At 45.5% G+C, this 24,166-nt stretch overlaps 1 long non-coding RNA gene across 1 annotated transcript; it reads right to left on the bottom strand.

Annotated features, from left to right (window-relative positions):
- Positions 1–12,155: 12,155 nt before the first annotated feature.
- LOC124504396 (uncharacterized) lies at positions 12,156–21,406 on the bottom strand. The gene is made up of 7 exons (XR_006960393.1): positions 21,244–21,406; positions 19,940–20,107; positions 17,443–17,686; positions 17,029–17,316; positions 14,310–14,451; positions 13,862–14,022; positions 12,156–13,135 (listed from the first exon to the last, which is right to left on the bottom strand). It is a non-coding gene; the product is annotated as an uncharacterized LOC124504396 (long non-coding RNA).
- Between the last annotated feature and the right edge of the window lie 2,760 nt (positions 21,407–24,166).

Raw genomic sequence — 24,166 nt, 5'->3', positions numbered from 1 at the left:
ATCCACACTAGAGCCTGTCTGTCACCTGCAGGACAGAGGCTGGTGCCAATTACATAAAACTATGAAAGGGTTCCTGGCCCCCAAGTTGCTAAGGAAATGCTCTGCTCTGACAGCATTGGCACGCGTCCGACAGCCAACGTCTGCCTTCACATCCCTTAAAACGGAACATAGAGGAAAACCCTTCTGTGAGTGGAAGCTTGACAGTGCGAGTGAAAATTATGCAAAAAGTGATTAGCATAATCAAATCTTTGTGGGTCACGCTGGAAATGCCTTTTCTTCAAACATGAGTCTTGCTCTTGGGTCTCGTCCATTCTTTTTCTGTCTTGAAAAGTGTGGAAATGTTGCCTTTATCCAGATGGACTCACTGACTCTGGGTGGCTGCAAATGGATTCCCCAAAGGCTGTGCACAGTTGGTTTTCTTTCAGCTTTTCTTAATTTTCATTTATTTTTCTTCTACCCTCACCTGGCACTGGGCCAGTGCTTTTGGGTTGAATAAATTTAAATGTCATTACTGATAATAGGAAAATCATGCCCACCTGTGAGCCATGCCACACACTATAACTTTCCAGAAGAGGGGATTATAGGCCATCAACAGCCTCCCTCCCACTTAGCCATCAATCCATCAGCCACCAGTATACCAAGTCCCAGTTTAAGTTTCGTGCAGCTCCAGGGTGCCTCCAATTATCTCAATGACTCTTGCAAACTTCTCAAAAATTTCTCAAAACAAATTGAATTTTCATTCAGTATCCAGTTAAAAATAAGTTCATATCATGTGAGACTTCAAAGCAGAGTTTCTTTGCCTGGATTGGACAGGTCTATGGAAAGAATTCAGTGATCTTTGAACTTAGGCAGGAAAAAAATTACTCGTTTTTCCCACTGAAACTTAGTATTTTCTTCCATTATGAATATGGGCAACAAACCACAGTAGTATGAGAAGGACAAGGGGCGCCTGGGTGGCTCAGCCGGTTAAACGCCTGACTTCGGCTCAGGTCATGATCTCATAGCTCATGGGTTCGAGCCCCGCATTGGGCTCTGTGCTGACAGCGTGGAGCCTGGAGCTGCTTTGGATTCTGTGTCTCCCTCTCTCTCTGCCCCTCTTCTGCTCACACTCTCTCTATCTCTGTCAAAAATGAATAAACATTTTAAAAAAAAGAAGAAGAAGAAAGACCTGGGCTTTCACCATTTAAACCCATGGATTTTTTTCATATCACCTAACAGTTGCTATATACGTCATATATTTTGAAATATTTACATTCAACACTACTTACAAATTTTTTTTATCATTTATTTATTTTTGAGAGACAGAGTGAGACAGAGCACAAGCGGGGGGAGGGGCAGAGAGAGAAGGAGACACAGAATCCGAAGCAGGCTCCAGACTCCGAGCAAGCGTTCAGCACAGAGCCCGATGCGGGGCTCAAACCCACAAACTGTGAGATCATGACCCGCCAAAGAAGGTCACTTAACCAACTGAGCCACCCAGGTGCCCCTACATTCAACACTATTTTAAATTCTCCTCTAGGTTGATAGTTAAAGCATTAATAAAGAAGCACACTTACCAAGATATCACAAAATTGCTTTTCTTAACATTTGTATAACTATCTTTCAATATAATTGGTTTTCTTTGGATTCCTATGTATTTGTTACGCATTTAAAACCTTTATATTGAGCAGAGATCCATAGGCTTCACCTGGCTATTGGTGGGGAGGGATCCATAGGGAAGAACAAGTCTAGGAACTCTGCTGTGGAGGGGGAGAAAAAGGGGCACGAGGGGAAAAATTTTTAATTTAACAACCATGGACAGAGAAGCTGTTAAGATGCCATCTTGTTCTGAGCTTACTCAAAGGATAAGATGTCCAAGGATAAAAGCAACAAGATTCCACCTCTCTTCCACCCCTCTTCCTAAACAACACTTCTCAAACTTTAATCTCATGTGGTAAAGAACTGGGGCACTTGGGTGGCTCAGTCAGTTAAGTGTCCGACTTCGGCTCAGGCCATGATCTCACGGTTTGTGAGTTGGAGCCCCGCATTGGGCTCTATGCTGACAGCTCAGGGCCTGGAGCTTACTTCAGATTCTGTGTCTCCCTCTCTTTCTGCTCCTCCCCCGCTCATGCTCTGTCTCTCTTTCTAAAACATAAATTAACATAAAAAAAATAAAATCATGAGGTAAAGAATTAAGCCTTGCCCAAGGAGAGATTCTGGCCTTTGCTCCTGGCTCCTAAGAGGTAACCTCCAAATCCTTAAAATTTCCTGGGAGATAGAGGTGAGAATTTGGAGGTGGTTTGTTATGCAGCTATAGGTGACTGATATACCCCTGAACACTAGTGCATACCCCACCTGACTGAACTTTCTGCCCCTCTATCTTCTGTAAGTCAGTCCCCCAAGACCCTATCCCATGTTAGAAGCAAACCTTGTGCCAGTTCCCAGCCCTCCCCCTGCACTTTCTCTGTTTCTATTTTGATTCTCATTAACTGTGTGATCTTGGAAAAAAATATTTAACTCCTCTGAGCTTCACTTCTGTAGAGCTGTTGGGAATGTTGGGAACACAAACACACCTTCATGTTTATAAACTCTCTAGGACAATTCTCAGTATGCAGAGGATGTTCAACAAATGGTAGTGGATCAGCCATTCCAGATGGATTCCTGAGAACTAGTGTGAGCATCACTGCACTGAGGCGCTACAGGATGAGCCAAAAGCTAAGATGGATGGATGATGGATACACAGGGATCTGGTTGGATAACTGAATAGATGAATGGAAAGATGGATGGACGGAGGAGGGATGGATAAATTAAGATGTGTGTACCTTTGGAAGGGCATATAAACAGATGGCTGAATCATTTATGGGTGGAGAACGGAGCCCCTCATCCCTGTGGACACCCAACTACCTCACATTTGCTTCTTTGCCTCTTCCTTCTAACTCCCACTCATTCCTCGCCTTCACAATCAACTCCTGGGTTTATTTTAAGTGTCCTATTGAACAAATCACAAAACCTAAATTGGCTGGTTGAGGGTTTCTAGCATTCTAATTGTGAAGCATGCTTCTGAATGACTTAGGAGCTGAGGGGAGCTTGAAAAAAGCCCAAGATGCTGAGAGAAAATGAGAAACATGACATTTTGAAAAGGAAGCCAATTTTCTTTAACTAAAACTGTTGCCTCTGTAAACCATATTATAAATCCAATAAATTCACATAATTCTATGGTAAGTCCTTCACAAAAGAGAGAGAGGACGGGAAAGGAAGAAAGAGAAAAAAGGATAAGAAAAATGTTGCAGAGATTTCCAAAGCCTTCCACCCTTTAAAAACAATTGCTTTGAACCTTATCATAGTTATTAAGAGTTAAACTACCTGAATTCAAATACAGGCTCCATCAATTCCAAGTGGCATAACCTTGGGTAAATCATGTACCCTTTCCATGCCTCAATTCCTTCATTTATAAGATGCAGATGATAATAATACCTGCTTCATTGGGTAGCTGTGAGGATTACTGAGATAATATAGGTAAAGCCCTTAGAAATGTTCCAGGTATATGGTAAGTTCATGGTAAATGTGAGCAAATATTATTACTATTACTCCCACATACAGTCACTAGGTGAAGAACACAGCAGCAGGCAGGACTTGGGTGACCTAGATGCCCTAGGGAATACAAATGAACTTGTCACTGCTCTGAAGATTCTTATCATCCCCTACAGCTTCACATATTTATATTCTCTGCCCTGATTATCACCCCCAACCATGATCCTGACGTCATGTAACCCAAGTATGGATGTGGATTATGTGGTCCAGTCTCAACATAATGTTCTATTGAAAGAAACAATCCAGGAACCAAAAAGTAATTTGAAGTATTCAAATATTTGCTCAGCATCTCCAAGAATTTCAAAGGGAGACATGCATTAACACACAATAAGCATCTTTAAAACCTCCTCTCACTGCTGCTTTCAATCTCTCACATAGCATCTCCCCCGAAATTCACCCTCTCTCCTCAGTCTCAATCTCCCAGCCATGAGGCTTTTCTATTTCTTACCCCTCCATGTATTCCCATATTAGCTCTTCACCACGTAAACCATCTCAACCATCTGACAGCATTAGTGCCTTCTGCCCATTTCCTACTTTACCTGGATTCTGAACAACAAAGGTGAGCTCAGGAGGTGACCAAGAAGGCCAGAATTCTTACCATAGAATCAGGGAAAGTTAAAAATACTCATTCATAACTGTTGTCTCTGCTACACCAAGTTCTCTGAAATCTCCTGCCTTGGCTCAAGCTATTTCCTCTGCCTAGAATGTACTTCAATTCTTTTGAGAGGCTTTTGGTTGGATCTGCATCTGTGTTGTGACAGCCGGGAATGAGGCTGGGATGGAGAACAAAGGAGGTGTGAGGTCTAGTCTGGGCAGTCTGACTAATCTCCAGTCTGGTTTGGAAAATGCAGAATGTGCTCCCACATAGATTGGGTGACCCCTGGCTGAGCATGTGGTCCAGGAGACACAATGGCTAGCAAAGAGTTGAACTAATTGACCCCCAAAAACATAGGTCTTATGGCATTTAGGACAAAAAAGCCCCACGATGGGGATAAAAGGGAGGACTGGGAAGTAGGGCAATGTTCACCCACAATGTTCATAGCCACCAAATGCCACCCACTAGTCTCGATGAGGCAAGAGCCTCAGACTTGGAGGGTAGCACAAGATTCTCCAGACCAGCAGGCCCATGGTGGCATCTCTGTATCTTTACCTCCACCCCCTGCAATGTGGAGCCTGTTTCCCCTAGACCAGACCTTTGGAAAAACACCTTAGCAAGCTCATCTTTCACACTGTAGTTTACAGTTTTCAGTCTACTTTTACCTTTGTCCACATGAACCCATGAGACCACCAGGAGTGGAATCCCAGCTCTGGCCATAACTCCATTGACTTTGAGCATGTCACTACCCCTCTCTGGGGCTCAGTTTTCTTACCTGAAAAATGGGAGTGTATTAGTCAGGATAAATTGAGCTATGCTGTGTAACAAACAAGGCTCAAAACTCAATGCCTTTATACTACAACAACTTATTTCTTGTTCATAGTATCCAAGGTGAGCCTGTGAAGAACTCTGCTCAACACAATCACACAGACTGAGAGTCTGTACCCTCCTGTAGCTGAACCATCTGAAACACAGGCATCTATATTCATATGGCAGGAGAAGAACTAAATTAGAGCAGGCTTCTAACTACCTCAGAAGTGACATGCATTACTCCCACTCATATTTTATTGGCCAGAACTAGTCGCCTGGCTCTGCCTAATTCCAAAGAAACCAAGAAATATAAGAAAACAAATGGATCTTTAGTAAGCAATACTGTCTCTGCCACAAGGTACAATAATAATACCTCCCTTACAAGGTAACTCAAAGGATTAGATGAACAATTATATTTCAAAAGGATTTTAACATTTAAACCTCAGTAAAATATTTACTGTGCAGCTTCTATCTGCTAGGCCTGATGCTCAGTGCCAAGAATATCCTCATGGAGCTTACAGACTAGTGCATGAGACAGACAAAAATCAGATAATCCCACCAATGAGAGTGGAAGGAAGCACTGAGACAGGTGCACTGAGAGAGAGAGACGCATGGTGATGTAACAGGGAGCCCAGAATCATCTGGGGGTCCAGGAAGTATTCTCTGAGGTCATTCTTGAGTTAAGATCTGAAGGATCAGCAACCATTAAGTAGACAAGCAGTTAAAGAGAAGGTACAAAGAGCACTGATAGCAGGAGAAATAGTATAGACAAAGGCCCAGTGGCAGGAAAATTCCAGCTTGCTTGGAGGACTGAGAAAAAGTCCAAGAGGCTTGAGTCCTGAGACCAAAGGGCAGCATGGCATGAGAGAGAATCATTGAGTTCAGCAGGGGCCATACCTTGCAGGCCAGGACAAGGATTTATCAAACTGTGATAACAGTTAATTGTGGTCACCGTTACCACTTTGCAGAAGTAGAAACTGATCCCCTGAGAGGCCAGGAGACCCAGTTAGAGTCACACAGCCATCAGAGGAGGAGCTAGAAACCTGATTCAAGTCCTAACTACTGTGTGGCCTCCTCCAAAAGCTTCAGGGCAATTCAGGACTAACATCCTTCTCCCCCATCAGGAACAACCCTAGATCCTTCCTGGGGCGCATTCAACCTCCCAGCCAGTGATGCATGCCAATACACAGTGTTGGCCTGGGCTGGGCCAGCCCCACGGACAGCAGCTAGGATGGCTGAGGCCAAGAGCTGGGAAGAGACCACAGAGACCTCAGGCACTTCCCTTCCATACCAGCTGCACTGCTGTTGCACCACAGGGCTTTAGGCAAGTAATTTCCCCCTTCCAGCCCTCAGTCCCCCAATCTCTGAAATGAAAACATTGAACCAGATGGTCTTGAGGTCCCTTCCAGCAACAGGAGGCTTAGGTGTGTTTTCCAGCTGAGTAATGAAGGGGGAAAGTGAATAGGCTCTGAACCCAGTCTTTATCTGGAGAACCGCAATTTGCCAAACAAGAAAATCAAAGGGAAATTGCAAAGATGATGAGGGATGAACCTTTTTTAGGAACAACAACCTAATCACAAGTCACTGCTAGAGAAGAAATGTCACAAAAACCTTGATTTGCAGCTTTAGGGAGCAGCATGCCATGGAAGACAGGCAATTAACAACGTGAGAAGCTTCTCAGAGGCACAGATGAATCATGGAAGGCAGTGCCTATAGGCTGGAAAGGATGCCAGACAGCACGTGATCAAAATCCTAGGCTGATTCATAAAGTCCTTGTGGAGCTGCTCCAGCAAGAAGCCAGTCTGAATCTTCCTGAACTCCCCTTGTAGTAGGAAGCTTCATACCCATTCCCCTTTTGGACAGTGGCCAGCACTGCAGTGTAATGCACATAGAAAGAGCTCAATACATAATTTTGAATGAATGAATGAATGAATGGCCCTGGTGCTGCTCAAATAACTCTCTTGATATTTTCACCCAGGAGTCCTGGTGCTACTCTCCGGAGCATGCTTGGTGTCATGACTGTCTATCTTAGGAAGGGATCACCCAAAGCAGACCCTGATTCTGAAGGTGCTTTTAGGAACCTCTAGCTGGAGAGTGGGGAAATAATTTAGGGAAAGGAAGGAAGCTAATAGGGGGACATTAATGAACAGGTTACCACTGTGGGGAATTTTGGCTTAAAGATTTTTGCTTAAAGAAGATGATAGGGAACCATACTGGCCAAGATGGGAGCCACGAGCCACGTGGAGCTATTGAGGACTTGAAGTGTGGCTAGTTCAAATCGAGATATAGAGTAACTATAAAATACACACCAGATTTTGAAGACCTAGTATTTAAAAAAAGTAAAATATCTCATTGATGATTTTTGTATCATTTATGTATTCAGGGGACAACATTTTGAATATATTGGGTTAAAATATAGTATTAAAACTGATCTTATGTGATAATTTCTTTTTGCCTTAAAAGAACATAGGTGGCTCACAATTATGGCTCACATTATATTTCTATTGTTCGATGCAGACATAGAACATACCTTAGAGTTACTCCTCCCAAGGGGTGAGAGAGCTGAACTTCTACCCGCCAGTTTCTATGCATCATCGGTTGAGTGCTGCTCCCAGGGGTTAATTTCCCTGGTATTTCAACATTCCCCATGCACCAGCAAGTATGTGCAACCAGAGAAAACCCTCAGGCGGAGTTGCAGGATCTTGCCATAGGAAGCCACCAGCATGCGAGTGTAGGGGATGTGGGCGGAGTACCAGTAGCACCTGCTGTGCTGTGCCTTTCATCACAACTAATACACACCCCCAGGAAGCGGTAAGCCAAATTCCCTATTACACCATTATTACTCCTTTTTGCTCAGTCATTCACGCATCTAGACAAAAAGCATCTGTACTATGGGAATGCTGGCACACCAAGACAGCCACCAGCAGTCATATTTTATCAGTGCCTCGGAGGAGAAAAGAAAAGGAGGACGGCCCATGGACTGTTAGCAGAGCTCAGGGGGTGCTTGGTGTTGGGCCCTGGATCAAGGGAAGGAGCAGGGACTAACCTCAGAGGTGAAAGCATGAAGGCTTGACCCTAAGTGGTGCCCTCTGGCCCAGCCCAAGGGGAACTTGGTCTGAGCAGCTCTAAGGTTTAACTGAATTAAACCAAGACAAGTTCCATTCTCCAGAGAACCTAACATGACAGCTGTTAGGCATGGCTGGGGAGACAGTATGCCTCAACCACTCCATTGGTGGGGGAGATATTCCTGCCCTAGGGTCATGGGGATGGATGGCTAATTTACCACACTCGACACTGGACAGATACGCTTGACGGCAATGTGTTGATCACACATACGGCCCAGGTGAGGAGGACACTGCATGTCACACAAGGCCACATGGGCATCTTATGCCAGAACAGAGTGCGCCACCAAGGGCTGTGGGTGGCAGGCCTGTATTATCAAGAGAGTGAGGTGACCCTTGGTTCCCACGAGAGGATGTGATTGGCTTCCTTGAACAACCCCACGATCTGGCAGGGAATTGAAACCTGCTATTCAGGGATAAGAGGGAACTGCACCCGGTCCCCTTGAGAAGGAGGGTTGCTCAGCAAGGGTACCTTAACTGTGGAAGCAGAGTGGAAAGGGGAACCTGCAGTCAGGCCAGGCAAAGCCTCCCAGTTTCACCAGATGTAAACACAGCACACCACACTGTGCCTTAATTTTAATTAATGCGCCCCAGGGATGACAACAGCAGCAGCCACAAAACTCATCTGGGTTAGTGGTGTCAGCTCAGGTAGCCTCCACATGCACAGAATGTCAGACCCCCCCCCATTCATTAATACTCAGTGCTGCCCAAAGTGGGCTCAGTGCTGTGCTTCAGCCTGAGGGGCGAGTGATGGAGACGCTCCGTTATGGGCACATTGCTGACCCTCCTGTCTCCTCCTAAATCTCCCAGGCCCAGCTAGGTCAAACATCCCCACCCCCGGCTATTTGAATCCCTTGCTTTCTTTCCTATCTCTTGCATTTGGCACAAACAGACATTAATACATCTGCCCTTTGCTCCTTTAAAAAAACAGGCCCCATAACCCAGACATTTAGTTTTGCCCTACAGCACTGAACATGGAAGGAAGCTGGCTGTCAGTAATAAGGGTCCAACCTGGGACCCTGGCTTCTAGACCCCACCTCCCATCCTTCCATCTTGTCTGCTCCCGGTGACTTAGCACAGCCAATCAGAGGGCTGGGTTTGCTTTCTGCACTGGCCTTTCTCAACTTCTATAATCAATGCCTGGCTTGAGACACCATCTAGACTGAAGCCACAGAGAGATGCACTTTGTTCTGCTCTTAATGTAGCCCAGGCATCCAGCTAATAAGAGCTTCAGAACACTGCACCTCAGAGAGATGACCCCCCGAGGGCATATGCGAGACCCTATGTGGCTACTACTCTGCTTGGGTGGGAAATCCAAGCTACCAGTGCTTGAAACCCCCCCCCCAGGTACCTCCTTCCAGCTGCATTCTGGAGGTCAGGTCCCACGCAGACCCACCGTCCAGTGCTGATGGGGAGTGATGTCTGGGAACCAACTTCCCAAGCATCTGGAAGCATTCCTAGAGTCTGGCCAAATCTGTGTTGTTTACCAGAATGCCCCGGCTGGTAGCCTTATTAAATCCAATTTCCATCAGAATCTAGCAGTTAGGTCAGACCTGCCACTTTGGGCACCCAGGGACCATAACCCCACAGTCCAAAGAGGGGTTGAGAGACTCTAAACAAGACACTAAAATTAGGCTTCAGATTCCTGGAGAAGCAAACAACACTGCCAAAGCTTTGCCGTGACTTATCCAGTGGGCAGCCTGCTAGGAACTTAGACTATGCTTCTGTTTCTGGGATCAGGGTTTTCTCTGCTTCAGTGAGAAGTCACCTTCTCCTGGGGCACCTGGGTGGCTCAGCCAGTTAAGAGTCCAACCTCGGCTCAGGTCATGATCTCATGGCTTGTGGTTAGTTCAAGCCCCGATGTCGGGCACTGCGCTGACAGCTGAGAGCCTGCAGCCTGTTTCAGATTCCTCTTTCTCTGCCCCTCCCCTGCTTGCACTCCGTGTGTGTGTGTGTCTCTCTCTCAAAAAGAAATAAACATTAAAGAAAAAAGAAGAAATCACCTTCTCTTTCCTGGGAAGGTGGGGGGTGGGGCTCGTGCAGAGAGTGACCCCTCTGAGAAGGAGAAGAGGCCAGTTTGGGAGGTTCTGATAACTAGTTTGCTGGGGCTGGCACAGACAGGATGGCCCAAACAGCAGAAAGTGAATTCCTCCCGGTTTGGAGACTAGGAGTCCAAGATCAAGGTGTCAGCAAAGTTGAGCGAGAGGGAGATACAGAGTCCAAAGCAGGCTCCAAGCTCTGAGCTGTCAACACAGAGCCCAATGCAGGGCTGGAACCCATGAACCATGAGATCATAACCTGAGCTGAAGTCGGACACTTAATCCACTGAGCCACCCAGGCACCCCTGCTATGTCTTAATCCTTTAAGGACCAGTCCTAGGGGATTAAGGCCCACCATATGACCTCATTTTACCTTAATTACCACTTTAAAGTTACCATCTCCAAACACAGTCACATTCTGAGGTCCTGGGGGTTATAACTTCAACATAAAAATTGGGGGCAGGGGGCATAATTCAGCCCATCCCTGACCCTTCCTCTTTCAGAGTCAGCAAGGTCAGGGTGCCTCATACAGGGCAGGGTTTTATTTTCCTAGGAGACCAACAAGCCCCACCATGGAGTAAAGAATCAGAAGAAGGGCCTCTGTGTAAAATGGCCTAAAGAAGAGGGGGCAGCACCCCGAGAAGGAGACTGAGTAGAGGGGAAGATGAGGGCATTTGGATGGGGGCAAGAGATTAGGTCACCAGGTCAGAGCATGGATGTGAGCACATTTCCCTGGCAGTGTGTGTCCAGGAAGGATGACCGGCCCATGAAGAAGCTTGCAAGATAACAAGGGATATTTAGCTTTCAGAAGAAGGGGATGGGATTCCTATCGTCACCTCCCAGCAGAAGGGTAACCAGTGTGCCCCAGAGAAAACATTGGACCCGTGGGTATAAACCAAAGAGAGGTATCTTTCAGGTACAGGAAAATAAAAACATTCTAGGCATTGAAATGTTCAGCCTTGGAGTAATCTGCTGCCACCAGTAGCGACCTCCTTTCACTCCAAGTATTTCATTCGGGCTGGAAGATCATCAGGGCACTTAGGGAAGTTTTCCTGTAACTCCCGAATCCCTGTGATGTATCAGATAAGAGACTGAGACTACATAATTTAGCTCACAGACTGCCCTTGTGGTCCTTCAGGCTGCTATAACACCAGCCTCTCTCTTTCCACACTGGATGAATTTAGAGTAGCTAATGACACATAATTCTGGCACGGAATTCATGACATCCATCCAAAATGTCCAAGCTACTTACTATATATTCATAGTAGCTACTACTGTAAATCAACAGATCTTCACACACACACACACACACACACACACACACACACACACAACAGCAAGACAGTTTACCTAAAAAGTGTAAAAGAACTTCTGGGCCCTATCAAGAAATTAAGTCTTTTGGAAGAATTTGGCTGTGTGTCTATTGGGTCAGAAGTACAACATCACTTGGGGCGCCTGGGTGACTCAGTCAGTTAAACGTCTGACTCTTGATTTTGGCTCAATTCATGATCTCAGGGTCGTGAGGTTGAGCCACGTTCAGCGTGAAGTCTACTTGAGGGTGTCTCTCTCTCTCTCTCTCTCTCTCCCCCCCTCCCCTGCTTGTTCTCTCTCTCTCTCTAAAAAAAAAAATGCTAAGAAAAAAAAACACAATATCACTCTAGAAGTCCCCCAAATTATGTCTACATCCCAATCCCAGTGAATACATTTTTTTATTGAGGTAAAATTCACAGAACATAAAATTAACTATTTTAAAGTGTACCATTCAGTAGCATTTAGTGCATCCCCACTACCTCTCTCTAGCTCCAAAACGGTTCCATCAGCCCAAATGCAAACCCTTCCCATTAAGTCACCCCTCACATCTCATAGCCCCCAGCCCCAGGCAACCACTGACCTACTTTCTGTCTCTATGGATTTACCTCTTCTGGATATTTCATATGAATGAAATCATACAATGTGTGACCCTTTGTGTCTAGCTTTTTTTTACTTAGTGTAAAGCTTTTGAGGTCCATCCATGTGGTGGCACGCATCGGTATTTCATTCCTTTATATGGCTGAATGATATTCCATTGTCCTCAAACTTTGAATAAGATGCTTCTCTTTTTCACTTTGAAGTGGGCTCAGAAATTATGAAGCTGGTCTCAGCTGGCTCTCATGGGGGTTTGGAGCCAGTCACGCTCAGCAGGACTGCCGCCTGCCCTCCCTTCCATGCACCTTGCGCCATACAGCCGAAATGGTCTTCCTCGGGGAAGCCTGACCATGTCCCTCCCTGTGTAAGATCTTCCCACAACTGCCACTCATCTGCCCCCAGCCTGTCTGTGTCTCAGCCCCATGGCTGTGGGCCCCAGCTCTCTGAAGGACCAGGCTCTGGTGACTCTCCACGTGTCCCTCCTGCCCCCACCTCCCCCCTCAAATTGGTTCTAAGGTCCTAGTGCTCAAAAATCAGGCAAAAGTGGTGGATGGGCCATCAGATCAGTGGTGACAAAGCTGCAATTTGCCTCAAGGCTGACCTTCCAGGAAGACAGGCTGAGAGATTGATGAGTCCATTTAAGCTTTCACGCTGACACTTTTGGGGATCATGGCGCTTACTTACGAGGGGACTTATGTAACCAATGAGATATAAATAAGCACATTAAAGTATTCCTGCTGCAGCCCAGCTTAATGGCCAAGAAACTAATTGTCAGAAATTGGAAAGGGTCTGAAATAAATACGGCACTTCATGTCACATAGGGAACCCGGCCAAAGACGTCAGATTAAACGCAGGGATGTTGAGAGCATGCTTCCAGACACACACGGAGCAGTTTTTTTTTTTTTCATTTTGGTCATTAGGTTCTCCACTTTCTCACATCAACCAACACAGAACAGTAACCAGCACCAGCTTGATTCTACCTCCTTCCAAGAGCCAGGAGAGTGAGCCAGAAGCCGTGGGTCCAGAGATCACCCGTCTGGCTTGTCCTCTCAGTGGCTGATGCCTCTATGGTCAGGAGTGTGTGACATCAGAACCTCAACCGGGAACAGGGGTGTCACAGGTCAGCCTTTGTAGACTGGGTTCCCAGTTGTCAAAGCCGACACCTGCCACCTCGGCCTTCCCCTGCTCCTCACCAGGCCCTGGGTCACCACCTCCAAGGTCTCACTCCACCAGGGCAGCTCTCTCCTTAGTCTCTCCCCCTCCAGATTCTTTCGTGCCACCCTTCAGATGGGCTTATCCCCCCATCCAGACAGGAACCCCCTTCCCTGGCTCCACCTTTCCCCAAGCTGCCATGTCTTCTCCTCCCCCCACCCCCCGCAACCGGCCATCCACATCTGCTGCCCAGCCTTCTTATCCTCCTCCAGGACCTCCAGCCTCCAGCTTCTGGAGTGCATCCCTCCTCCACACAGAGACCTTTCTGAAGCATAACACAACCCAACACCCTCCACCTAAACCTTCCAGCAGCCTTTAATCCCCAAGAGGAGGCCACATCTCAAGCTGGGCATTCTAGGACCATCTTGGCATGGCCTCCTCCCCCTCATCTCTCATGTGGCAAACACCCTGCAGCACCTCCCACCCTCCTCAGGCCCCTTGCCTGCTCATCCTTCCCAAACCGTCTCTCTCCCCCATTCATGCACCACTCCCTATTTCCTGCCTTCCACCCCTGGGAGCCTTGGCTTCCCTATCTGTAAATGGATAGGTTTGGACCAGCTAATCCCCAAGGTTCTCCCTCTTGGTTCTAAAAGAATAATGCAGCTTACCCTTTGTTCTGAGTATCTAAGTGCTTTCCATGGAAAACTCAGGAACAGCCAGCAAGGATCCCAGTGGAAGCAGCGGGCGTTTTCTCTCTCACGCCTTTCCCCCCCCACTACTTTCAGTGTATTTCACCATCTCATGAACAAAAATAACCTGGTTTGATTCCCTAAGGAAAAAAGAGGAAGCTGAGAGTTAAATTAGTGTCCACTCTCAGAAAATCAAAAGGAAAAGTAGAGAGAAAACAAAACAAAGCATAGGAGACATCAAACCTATAGACTGACCAGATAACTTACCCCCCAGCAGCTGGGGACCCAAATGGGGCCAGAGGGACTGGGGAAGTTGAGGCAGGAAGAAAGGTTTGCCCATGGTTCCCTCATGGGATCCTACTCAGAGGTATCATGAAACATTGACACCTGTCAGTTCAGCTCAGACATACAATCATTCCCTTCTTACTTGATGTATCAGTTAAGGGCAAGCGCTCCCGCCAGTGGGAGGTCTGATTCTCAAGATGTAAAGTGTACAACTCTGTATTTGGGGAAGTGGCAGCTTATCTCTGTCTCCTGCTTGATCCTCAAAGCAGATGTAGTCCAGCCATCTGGGGAGGAAGAAGGATGGGCTGGTGTGTCTTCAGATCATAGAGGACAGGGACCCCAGCTGTTACCTGTGGGTTGTACACCAGAGTTGAACAATAAAGAAAGGGACTTTTATTCCTATTCTTTTGTCACATGGTAATTATTTGGTTCTGTTTCAATCAACATATGCAGTACTTGGCTTGGGTGTTTTGTTTTGTTTTTTGTTTTGTTTTGTTTTGTTTTTTAATGCACCCACAGATGACAAAAGTTTTATTCCCCGGGTTGTTCGAGGAAACAAACCGATCCTGGAAGGCCAAATTACCTGTTGGTCAAACTATCACCTATAGCATGGTCTGCAAACTATGTGACATAAGCCAAATCCAGCCTGCCATTTGTTTTTGTAAGTCCCACCAGCTTAGAATGTTTTTTTTTTATTTTTTAATGATTTTTTCTTTTAGTCCAAAGAAGACTAGTGAAATGTGAAAACTACAAAAAATTCAAATTCCGGTGTTCACAAATAAAGTTTTATTGGAACACATCTGTGCACATTCATTTGCATACTGCCTGTGGCTGCTTTTGCACTCCAACAGCAGCCTATGTAGCCCTTAAAGCCAAAAACGTTTACTGTGTGGCACTTCACAGCGTTTGTCAACCCCAGCTCTGTATTTCCACATCCTGTTATTCAAGTATTAAAGAGTTAAGAATATATTTAAAAATGAAATTTTAATCAAACATCTGTGGAACCTTGAGTATATTCTTGAGGAACACTATTTGAAAACATACTTAAGGATTTTGTTTAGTAATGTGGGGTTTTTTTAGAAAAATCTTTTCCTCTTTAATTTTTTCGCTATGGAAAATTGTAAACATGTTCAGCAGTATACAGAAAATATAATGAGCCCCCATATACCCACCACCCAGCTTGAACAATTATTGATTTATGGCTGATCTGGTTTCAACTGTATCCCACCCACCTCCCCCTCCTGCATTATTTTGAAGCGAATCCCAAACAGTATATAATTTCATCTGTAAATATTATGTGGCATACGCAGTTTTAAAATAAACTTTTACAACTGGGGAGACTGTGACAAGCTGCATATAATAAGGAGATTTCTGCTAAAGAGTCAGAAGCCCGTGGGGAGGGAGGTAGGACACACACTTTCTAACTGAGTGAGAAACGCACGTCACTACCTGATTTTCCAACCAAACTCCAGGCTGGGAGACAGTCACCAGCCATCAGGATAGGGCAGCCTCTCCCTCCCCCATCTATCATGATCAAGGAAAATAAATTAGAGCTAGGGGCAACAAAAGGGGGCTGGTTAATATAATTCAAGACTGCAAAAGAGACAGACACTTTCAGCTTAATGAGTTTGGAAAGCCATATGAGTACTGGCATAAGACGCACCCTGGCAGTGGGTGATGCTGGCTTTTTTTTCTCTTTAATAACCAGGGTCAACAGGAAGGAAGGAGAAGCAAGCTGCCTTTATGCAACCAGACTCTTTCTTTCATCTTCTCCCCTCTGCCACCTCAAGAACCCAAAAGACACCCCCAAATTCCGCTACCCATGGTGGGGAGGGGGTGGAATAAGAAAAACAAGAGCCATGCAGGGGGTCAGGAATGGAGGGAGAGGCAGAGGGTGTGAGCAGGAAGCTTCCCCAGAGGTCAGACCTAGCTGGTCAATGCAGCCTGCATGCAAGGGGCCAGTTAGCTGGGTTAGGGATGTCATGCCCTAACAAAACTGGAGGGACAGCGTTTATATGTCAGCTTTATATGTCAGCTTGGCTTGGCTACAGCACCCAGTTTATTTAATCAACCACTAATCTAGATGTTGCTGTGGAGGTGTTTCGTAGATGTGGTTAACATCTACACTCAGGCAGAATCCTTTACTTTAAGTAAAGGAGATCATCCTCCATGATGTGAGTGGGCCCGCCTCATCTAATCAATTGAAAGGCCTTCAGAGCAAAACTGAGGTTTCTCTGGGATAAAGACATTCTGCCTCAAGACTGTGGCATGGGCTCCTGCCTGAGTCCCCAGCCTGATCCCCTGCCCCCCAAATGTCAGATGTGCCAGCCTCTGCAATCACCTGAGCCAATTCCTGGAAATAAATATATGTATATAAATATATAACTGAAGAGAAGGAACAAATGTTAACTCATTTTCTCACAATTTTACAATGTGTAAAATTGTCCCCATTTTATAGATGAAGAAACTGATGCACAGAGAGGTTGGGATCACTGTGAGCCTGCCCCAAAGGGCTGATGGAGCGATGGAGCGTGAGAGCAAAGGTGAGGGAAGCATTTGTGCCTTCCTTGCAGGCTCACCTGAGAGGCTCCAGTTCACTCCAGGGGAGGCAAGAAGACACCCACCTGGAAAGGGGGGTGGACAGGAAGAAAACACTGAAAACCAAAGCAGATTGCACTTTCTGACCCCACTATAGCAGCATCAACAAAGCCCAGAGCAATCCCCATAAGTTATCCCGTCACATTTCCATGTTACCACAATGAACATCTAATATAGTAAATCTTTTCGTGTTCTCATTTACACTGTGTCCCCAATTTTATCTTACACTGTGCTTCAGGAGCTACTAATTCAATCAAAGATACCTTGATCAAGCCCTCTTGCTGCGGGAGAGGGAGAGAGATGATGCTAAAGACATCCATAGGAGGAGGCAGATGGTCCATGATGCCCAAGGAATCTTTGCTTGAGGAACCACATCCAGGGGCCCTGAGACGGGTGGTCTCTCGCAGGCATGTCATCCAGGCTCCTTCTCTGCTCCAGCTCCAATCTGGGGACCCAGCCATGCCTGTGGATGTGTCCCCCACCCTCTTCCTTGGAAACATACCTGACTGCATATTCCAAATGCAAACAGTCTGACAAGGTGTCAAAGTACCCTGAAATGCACAGAGATACCCGTGGAACACAGTCAGAGGAACGGTTCCTTTGGTAGGGCCAGCCCAGTGGGGGGCTCTCTAAATAACAGGGTCTGCCTGCTGGACAACCTCCGGAATAAATCCTACCTTTCTGGAAACTAGAAGAGCAGGAACTTGTTTTCCCAAGTGGAAGCCTCATCCACACATGATCTTTCAGCCCATGAGAAAAACCCAGTCTGGGCACACCAGAGGAACCCCAACACAATACAGGCCATGGTGAACAATGCAGCCCAACAAGCCAAAGGCTCTGCTGTTCCTGAGCTCACATGCTGGGGGTGAGCTTTGGAGGGCATTCCTCACGTGGCCTTCAAGCCAGCAGGACCTGGGGAACCTGGAAAAAAATGCCTCTTCAGTGGCCTTTTCTCCAGCTCTAACACTGACTCCTAAGCTCTCCCCACCATCCATTTCAACCACATCCTCTCTTACATCCCACCAGGCATCCTCCTTTCTTGGACTCAAGCAGTCCCCTGGGTGGACCCATCACCCTTACATCACACTGGTCTGTTAGTAGGAGGGTGTCTCCATGGAGCCAAGAGCTCTCTAGACTCCCAACCCAGGCAAGCTGTGCCTGATGTCCTCCCTCCCCGTCACCTTCTTCTTCACCTTCCCCTGACAGTCACAGGGTTTATTCTATGCCAGGACCTACTCTGGGTGCTGGAGAAACAGGAGTGAACAAGACAGACCTGGTCCATGCCCTTCTGGCGATTCCATGCTATTCATTTGTTCAGCCAACAAATAGCCATAGAAAACCCACCACTATGTACTGGACACAGTTCCAGGTGCTGGGGAAACAGACCTGAACAAACAGAACAAAAATCCCTTCCCCCATGGAGTTTACATTCTAGATAAGACACTCCATAAATCATTACACAAATTATTAATTACAAATGTGTAGCTGCTACAGGGGCAGAGCTCAGGACATGAAGAAAGCATACAGCCAAAAATCTAACCTGATGACCCCTTAGGAACCACATTAACAGAGGCTTCAAGGAAGAAGGGTAATTAGCTGGAAGGGTGAGGGTGGAACCTGAAATAAGGTACTGGCTGGCTTGGGGTCTCCTGAGGCTGTGAAGAAGAGATCTGTTCCAGACCTCTCTCCTTGGTCTGTGCATGGCCGCCCTAAATTCACACGACCTGTCTCCATAAGGACATGGGGCATACTGGATTAGGACCCACCCTAAAGACTTCATTTTCGGGGCGCCTGGGTGGCGCAGTCGGTTAAGCGTCCGACTTCAGCCAGGTCACGATCTCGCGGTCCGTGAGTTCGAGCCCCGCGTCGGGCTCTGGGCTGATGGCTCAGAGCCTGGAGCTTGTTTCCGATTCTGTGTCTCCCTCTCTCTCTGCCCCTCCCCCGTTCATGCTCTGTCTCTCTCTGTCGCAAAAATAAATAAACGTTGGAAAAAAAAAAAAAGACTTCATTTTCACCGGGTTAAAAAACAAAATTCAGGGGGGCCTGGGTGGCTCAGTCAGTTAAGTGTCTGACTCTTGATTTCGGCTCAGGTCATGATCTCACAGTTCGTGAGTTCTAGTCCTAAGTCGGTTTCTGTGCTGACAGTGCAGAACCTGCTCCGGATTCTCTGTCTCCCTCTCATTCTGCCCCTCTCTCTCTCTCTCTCTTTCTCTCTCTCTCAAAATAAATAAACTTTAAAAAATAAATAATAAAAAAATGTTTTTTAATTCAAACAAGTCCCTTTGAAGATCTAATTGGCTTTATTAAGCAGTTCATGAGGCAGGCAGCATCCCGCCTAGCAAGCAGAGAGAAGGTCTGGGTTGTACAAAATGGAAGGTTTTCAAGGGAAGGAGGGTGGGGCAAGGAGGTTACTAGCAAAATAAAAGAAAGAATCAGACCAGGACTCCATCTATTCTCACAAAAGGGAGCCAGGGTTATTGTTTTGCAGATGACCTTACTGGTGTTGATCAGGAAGTTTCAGATTGACCCCTAAAAGATCACATTCCTAGGATCTGTTGACACGCTAATATTTAAGTCTCAGTTTGCTGTCATGGGGTGGGGTGGCAAATGACTCCATTTGGGGCTTGTTTTTCTGTTTTCGACAACCAATTACTTCTCTCAAGACCCTATCCCAAATAAGGTCACATTCTGAGGTACTGGGGGACAGGACTTCAACATGAATTTTGGGAATGATTCAACCCATAACACTGACTAAGAAAAGTTTGGTGGGGAGTGAGAAGTTTTCACAGCCTTTCATATTTTTAGAGAGACTCGGTCAAGAAAACCCCTATGTACCCTTTTTAACTAACTTGACAGTCTGATTGTTTGTTCATCTGGGGCCATGCTTTACAGAGAGGACCACGCCCTCTGAGATTCCCAGTTCCCAGGGGTGAAAATCCTATCCCACAGACATTCCTGCCGGACACTTCAGCCAAGGATGGAACTAAAGGTTTGTTACCCAAAACTAAGTTTGCCTTTTAGTGGGTGTCAAGCCAAAAGAAAACGACCAAGCCACAGAATAGGAAAAGCAAGGGTTTTACTAGCAACAGGTAAAGGAGAACACCAGAGATATCTCCCAAAGCAGTGTCTCCTTGAGCAACAAAACTGGGGAAGTTTTAAGGTAAGGAGGCATACCTGTTCATGAATCAGCTTGCCCAATGGGGAATCCAGCATGGAATTGGGGCAAAAGTCATTTTAAGGGGACAGAGTTCAGGTCAAAGTCATGAAGGCCAGCAACGGTCAATATTGTCAATTCTCTGGCTTTAGTTGGTTGGTGTCTGAATACTCAAAGGGGCTTAGATCCTGCAAAATAGAACATGCTTCAGGTCAGACTTTACTTCTGAACCAGCACTAGAAGCTTTACCTCTGATTCATTGCCCCTGATATGATTAGGCTCTCTCCTGGCCTGATAGTGGCTCTTATATTCTTTTGTTCCCCTAAAATCATTATCTACTGGGGTCTATTTTTATGCAATTTCAACATATCCCAGGAATTTCTGTAAGAAATGTGCTTTGGGCATGGATCACAAGATGGGCAGAGACCTAAAATGACTTTTTGTATGTCTTGAAAGCTTTGTCTTTTATTTTTCCTGGGACCCCTAACTCTTTCTGCTGACAGGTTGGGCTAGCTACAAAGCGTGAGCCAGTGAAACGTAAGCAGGGTGTTGGGGAAGGCTGAGAAGGAAGCACAGTAGATTGTCCATTTTCCTGTCAGTTCCCAAAAATGTCTGGAACTTTATCTACAGTAAGACTGTCTCCTGTCAGAGGTCCCCCAATCTGAACCACAGTCACCCAGGGAACTTGTTAAAATACAGATTCCCGGGCCCTGCTTTGGAAAGACCCCAGACGTGTAATTTTCTTACATGCCCCAGGTGACTCAGGTCTCCAGTGGATTTGGAAGCTGCTGGCACACAGGCCCTTTCTTCCACTGGGCCTGAACATAAACATGTACTCAGGGCTCTGTGGAACCCAGTGGTTTTGATCTGTGGGGAACTGGCACAATTCCTAGCCCTTGATTATCCCACTAAATTGTCTCAAGACAGATTCTGATTTCCATTTCTATTCCTGCCTCTCAGCTCTGATTACTTCAGCAAATGCTTTTCAATTGCCCCATTCTTTTCTTTCTTAAAGAACAGCCTCTAACTTCAATTTTTTTTTAAATATATATCAGCCATTTCCCACATTCTAGAAGCTTTGTGCTTTCTACCTCGGGGGAGGGTTTAAGAAAAGATTTTATTTCTCCTACTTTTGATTCCTTTAAGTCAACAGAGATACCCTTACACAACATTGATCGAACCTTTTAAATGTGGTTAGTTAGAGATGGCCACTGGAGAGTTACTCAGCTGACAGTTTGGATTGGCCCCATGGCTGATGCTGGCAGTTCCCTGCCCGTGGACCTCCACACAGCATGGTCTGCTTAGGGCCAGCCCTGCAACTCACCTCCCGTGGCTGTGGGTACAGGCAAGACAAACCAGAGTCCTAAGGAGTTCACGTCCCTGGAAGTAGTCCTCAACCAACTGGCAGACCAGGGATTGGTGGATAAATGCTCCAGCTTTTCTGTTTCTCCACGGAGAGAACTCAAAGCCATGTTCTACACTGGATCCCAGAGTCCCCGGCTGAAATGAGGTCTGGTTGCTCACAGCGGCAACCTGCTCCATGATACACCCCTTACTGACTTCCTGCCCCTCCCTGTCTCACTTTCTTCATGCTTTACCAGATGCTTCCTGGGGTCACCTCCCAAGGAAATGACTTGCACTCAAATCTTTGTCTCAGCCAAAAGGAACTCAAAGCAAGATAGGCACTGTCCTAAACTGTTCTTCCTGTGCTAGATGACAGCTCTTCCTCAAGAACTCAAATCCCAGACTGTACCGTATTGTAAATTTGATTACAGGACATTTAAGGTGCAACATCATAGATCACAGCAGGTCTTTCCTGGCCATGCTAAATTCAATCCTGTAATTCTATCTGAATGTTCCTCTGAGACTTGGGACCAAATCGGGCTTGAAGCTCAATAAATTGTCAGCATCTGCATTTCAACCAAAAGGCCAAAATAGAGCTTCTGGAGATGGGGTTGTAAAGTGGTGCACCCACTTTGGAAAGTGGTCTAGCAGTTGCCCCAAATGTTAAACAAAGTTATCAGCTGATCCAGTAGTTCCATCCCCAGGTCTATACTCAAGAGAACTGAAAATACGTGTCCTTATAAAACTTGTATAGGAACCGTCATCGCAGCGATATTCATAATAGCCAGAGTGTAGAAACAACCCAGGGGCACCTGCGTGGCTCAGTTGGTTAAGCATCTGTTCATCTGTCCCACTCTTAATTTCAGCTCATGTCATGGTCTCATAGTTCATGGGGGTCATAATCTCAGGATTCATGGGTTCAAGCCCTGTGTCAGGCTCCATGCTGGGCTCCATGCTGGGAGTGCACAGCCTGCTTAAGATTCTCTTTCTCTTTCTGCTCCTTCCTCTTTATCATTCTCTCTCTCTCTCTCTCTCTCTCTCTCTCTTTCAGAATAAAGAAATAAACTTTAAATATTTTTTTTTAAAAATGAACTACTGGGACCTCATCAAAATAAAAAGCTTCTTCTGCACAGCAAAGTAAACAATCAGCAAAACTAAAAGGCAACTGACAGAATGGGAGAAGATATTTGCAAATGACATATCAGATAAAGAGTATCCAAAATCTACAAAGAACTTATCAAACTCAACACCCAAAAAACAAATAATCCAGTGAAGAAATGGGCAAAAGACATGAATAGACACTTCTCCAAAGAAGACATCCAGATGGCCCACCGACACATGAAAAAATGCTCAACATCACTCATCATCAGGGAAATACAAATCAAAACCACAATGAGATACCACCTTACACCTGTCAGAATGGCTAACATTAACAACTCAGGCAACAACATATGGCGAGGATATGGAGAAAGAGGATTTCTTTTGAATTGTTGGTGGGAATGCAAGCTGGTGCAGCTACTCTGGAAAACAGTATGGAGGTTTCTCAAAAAACTAAAAATAGAACTACCCTACGACCCAGCAATTGCACTACTAGGCATTTATCCAAGGGATACAGGTGTGCTGTTTCGAAGGGACATATGCACCCCCATGTTTATAGCAGCACTATCAACAATAGCCAAAGTATGGACAGAGCCCAAATGTCCATCGATGGATGAATGGATAAAGAAAATGTGGTATATATATACAATATATGTACAATGTACATATATATATATATATATGTATATGCCATATATATATACAGCAATCAAAAAGAATGAAATCTTGCCATTTGCAACTATGTGGATGGAACTGGAGGGTATTATGCTAAGTGAAATTAGTCAGAGAAAGACAAAAATCATATGACTTCACTCATATGAGGACTTTAAGAGACAAAACAGATGAACATAAGGGAAGGGAAACAAAAATAATATAAAAACAGGGAGGGGGACAAAACAAAAAAGACTCATAAATATGGAAAACAAACAGAGGGTTACTGGAGGGGGTGTGGGAGGGAGGATGGGCTACATGGGTAAGGGGCATTAAGGAATCTACTCCTGAAATCATTGCTTCACTATATACTAATTTTGATGTCAATTTTAAAAAATAAAAAATAAAGTTAAATTATAAAAAAAAAAAGTATAAACAACCCAAACATCCATTAGCTCTGGTGATGAATCAACAGTACGTGATGTGCCATCAATTGAATGTCATTCAGCCAAAAAGGAATGAAATATTAAAACCCACTACACCATGGATGAACCTGGAAAACATGATGCTAAGTGAAAGCAGCCAATCACAAAAGGCCACATATCAGATGATTCCATTTATATGAAATGTCCAGAATAGGCAGACTCACAGAGACAGAAAGTAAATGAGTGGTTACCAAGGATGTACGAAAAGTGACTGCTAACAGGTGTGGGGTTTCTTTGGGAGGTGATAAAAATGTTCTAAAATTAGACAGTGATGATGGTTGCACAACAATTCTGTGAAAATGCTAAAAAAAAAAAAACCACTGAATTGTATTCTTTTACAAGGCAAATTTTTATTTTATGTGAATTATAATTAATAAAGTGGTTATTTATTTAAGATGGAAGAGTGTGTATTTCTGAGATCCCCTGTGGAACTGTACCTCTAATTTTTTTCTACAACTTTCTCATTTTCCTGAAACATCTTTTCAAAGCCATGTCACAATCTCAGAAGAAAACAAAATGAAAAGTCTGACCGTGAGTCTTGATGTTGCCAAAGCTAAATTCCAAGCAGAGGCTGGACCCGTGAGCACCAGCGGGCACAGCAGAAAGAACAAGGGGGTCTGGCTCTGCATCCTGGGGCAGCCACCTGCTGCTTCTGTGACCTCAGCAGGT

This window comes from Lynx rufus, unplaced genomic scaffold (assembly GCF_022079265.1).
Source record: "Lynx rufus isolate CCGP_SWC_20201006 ecotype Redwood Valley unplaced genomic scaffold, mLynRuf1.p SCAF_8, whole genome shotgun sequence".
In the NCBI taxonomy this organism is placed as follows: Eukaryota; Metazoa; Chordata; class Mammalia; order Carnivora; family Felidae; genus Lynx; species Lynx rufus.
This window is presented reverse-complemented; position numbering and strand designations above follow the sequence as displayed.